Raw genomic sequence first — 3,760 nt, forward strand, 5'->3', positions numbered from 1 at the left:
GATACATCAGTTACTCGATGACAGCTTAAATTATTGGTTTCGTTTAATCGCTCAAAGATCTAAATAATGGCTGGTTGAGTTTGCATTATCTAGTCTTAAAGACGACTTAATGTCATAAAAACGAAAGCATGTGGAGAGAAACACAAAATGAGAGAAGAGTAACCATTAGTGACTTTGGTTCTCAAAAATTCTTTCAGTTCTAAACGACATTCCCTTCGTTCGAATGGCTTCCCGATCAGCATCTAGACACAACCAGAAAACCAGTCCTGTGGGCCTCATGGTCTCCCTTTGGCTGTTAGTTTCTTTAGGCGTCTAACTTCGAAGAAATGATATTTGTTCCAGGGACAAGAGAGTAACACTACACACACACACACACACACACACACACACACACACACACACACATACATATAGTTGATTCATTAAAAAAGACTCTCAGATAACATTTTTCCATTTTCAAACATTAATAAACTCAATTCATTTTCCTTAACATTTGAAATGAGAAAATTATAAAAACCTTCAAGAGTTGCCCCAGAGAACATAAGTTTAAAATGTCAATGGAAATTAATGGAGCTGGCTTGATTTTTAATTGCGGTAAAGCACAAACATCTGGTATCTCAAAAAATTAAAAATAAAGAAAAAGCCCTCTAGATTCCGGAGTTCAGAGGCTCTCAGAGAAATCGTGAAGACTGAAAAGAGCTTTACTAATTTTATTAAGACTTCCTGAAACAGAGTAAAGAATCAACATTTTTTTTTCCCTAAAACGTTCTACCTAGAAAGGGGAAGCTTCTGATGTCAAGGCAACGTTTGCCTGGGGACCCATAACGTGGCTACGGTGCTGCATCTGGTTTTTGTCATCGAATGTAGTAAAAAGGCCGTAAGAGAGAAAATGAGATGTCCAAGAATTCGTGACCAGCTCTGGAAAGATCGTTAACCGGTTCCTGATTTCTAGCTCAGTCCTTTTCTCCACTAGACCATGCTGTTCCTCTTTCTTCGGTGTCTGTCCTCGAGGACACGTCCCGAAGCTCAGTGACGGGAGCTCTGTCCTCACTGATGCTGGATGGAGCTCTGGCTCTGCTCTTTTCCAGGACTTTTTTTTCTCCCCCTCCGACAATAGGATGCTTTGCAATCTAGGAAAACATATCATTTTTGTTGAGAATAGGACAGAACGTCTATACTTGGCGAGAGAAGGCGATTTAAAATTCTAAGATTTTTCCCGACGAGGCCAATTTGAAGGAAGGGCATTTATAGTAAATGCAAACAGATGACATTGCCAGGAAGCGTGATGGATCTCTACTGCTGTTATTGCCACCACTGCTGTGTGAACAAGAGCAATTCTGGTTACCGTCCGTCTTTCTGTTTAGCAAAAAAGATCTAACACCTATGTGGTCAGATTCGAAGCGCCTCACTGGAGAAAGTAATTTTGTGCTAAGTAATTTCGGCCCCATGGGGAGGCTGACTAAACCTTAGTGACTCCGACCAGAAGTGCTCCTATGAAGCTAAAAGATTTTTGTAAATATGTGTACTATTTAAATAAATACCCGTGTGGCGACTTCCAGCCAACCGAGTCAAGCTCGTGGCTCGAGCGGAGACCAGGACTGGGGAGCTCAGTTACCTACTGACTAGCATCTTCTTGTAAGTCTTAAATAAAGCTTCTCCCTCTCTGTCCTACTATTGTTCTCAGACTTGCCTTTCTTCCCAATGAGACGGGGACCTCTGGGCAGGCATGGTGTTCTGCTCGTTCGTGTAACTTCCCCCGTGACACCTGGATCCTGATCGCGCTCACTGAGTTTAACGAAATGAACAGGTGTAGAATTTTGGCCGTAGTTTACTAATCCTCTGGGATGGAATATTCGAGATGGTTCAGGGCAGATGTGGCCACTGGACTAAAGCTACATATGCCAGGAGGAGAAGACAAATGCGACGTGCGCACAGACTTTTCCTGAAGGAAATGGTGCCTTTTAACCTCATCGCGCGGTAACGTTTTCAACTGTGAAACGGGGCGATCGAAAGAGTCTCTAATACTTTAATATTCTCTAGACTGAATACATGCGATTAGGCGCGAACATCGTGCTTGCGTGCGCGTGCGTGTGCGTGCGCGAGCTGTGTGTGCGTGCGCGAGCTGTGTGCGCGTGCGTGCGTGCGCGTGCGCGAGCTGTGTGCGCGTGCGCGTGTGAGCTGTGAGCGCGTGCGTGTGCGTGCGTGCGCGTGCGCGAGCTGTGTGCGCGTGTGCGATGTCCGTGTGAGCTGTGAGCGCGTGCGTGTGCGTGCGTGCGCGTGCGCGAGCTGTGTGCGCGTGTGCGATGTCTCGCGAGCTCCGGCTCCTCTTCCGCTGCAGCTGACACCACGTTCTTCCCCGCGCGCACGCGTGTTCCGTGCTGAGCTTAGTCCCTGAAGCGATGGTCGCAGGATGGTTTCTGCTGAAGGTTTTCAGAAACCGCAACACAGGCCTCGCTTTGCGCTTTTCCCCCCAGCCCGCCTCTCCTCCTCACGCACTGCAGCTCCCCTGCTGTCCGCGGCCCTCCGTCCTGCGTGCTGTCCCCTCGGTCGACTTTTCCTCTTTGTAGATCGGAGCCCATTGTCCTTGCTTCCTCTGGAAGTGTCAGATCTTACAACTCACATCTGTTAATAAACCCAGAAGCCGTTCACAAATGTGCATATCGATGCAGCCTGATTTTATTAAGAGAAAAGACTCTGGTTTTAAGAGTCAAAAGTCCGCCGTTCCGTCCCTCCCAGGTCTGCCATGGACCTCGGGTCCTGCTCTGTAGCTGGGAGACAGTGATTACAGCCCCGACTCCCTCACGGGGACTTGTAAGGAGCACGTAAGACAGAGTTTGTGGGAAGCGTCTTTTGTGTAAACCAAAACGTTCACTCGAATGGTAACAGATTTCCTTCTTTTTAAGGGCTGAATAATATTCTCTTGTGTGCGTATTCATTTGTGGATGGACGTTTAGTTTTTTTTCGATATCATGGCTATTATGAATAATGATGCAGGGCACGTGGAGCACAGGTGAGTCTTCGAGATCCTGATCTCGATTCTTTTGGCTCTCTGCCCACAGGCGGGATTGCTGGACGATAGGGTAGTTCCATTTTAAATTTTTTGAGGACCCTCCATACTGTTTTCCATAGTAGCTACACCAATTTACATTCCTACCGACAGCATGCAAGGGTTTTAATTTCTTTTCGTCCTTGCCAATCCTTATCATTTATTTTTTTGATAATAGTCATGCTGACAGGTGTTAGGTGATATCTCATTTGCGGTTCTGACTTGCATTTCCCTGATAATACTGCCATTTGTGACAAGGATGAACCTGAAAGTCCCCCGTGACACCTGGATCCAGATCATCCTTATACTGAGTGACATAAGAACAGACCCCGCATGATTCCACTTATCTGACATATATGAAAAAATCCATCTATTAGAATCAGAGAATAAAATGGTTGTGGGAAGCTGGGGAGCTGTTTCCTCATGGGCATGGCGTTTCAGTCGCGTGGGATGAGCAGGACCTGGGGCTCTCTGCTGCACAGCACGCGCTCGTGATGAACAGTGCGGCATTGTGTTAGGTGTTGTTGCCACAAAACACACAGACAAAGGCACACGGGACGTTTGTGGTGATGGATAGGTCTATACGTGGATCGTGGTGAAGGTAACGTGGATATTTACATATGTCTGAACTCGTCAAATTGTGTACATTAAATATGTACAGTTCTTTATATACTAGTTATGTTTATTAAAGCTGTTAATGTCAATTGCGTAGAA

This window comes from Pteropus vampyrus, unplaced genomic scaffold, assembly GCF_000151845.1.
Source record: "Pteropus vampyrus isolate Shadow unplaced genomic scaffold, Pvam_2.0 Scaffold342, whole genome shotgun sequence".
Classification (NCBI taxonomy): domain Eukaryota; kingdom Metazoa; phylum Chordata; class Mammalia; order Chiroptera; family Pteropodidae; genus Pteropus; species Pteropus vampyrus.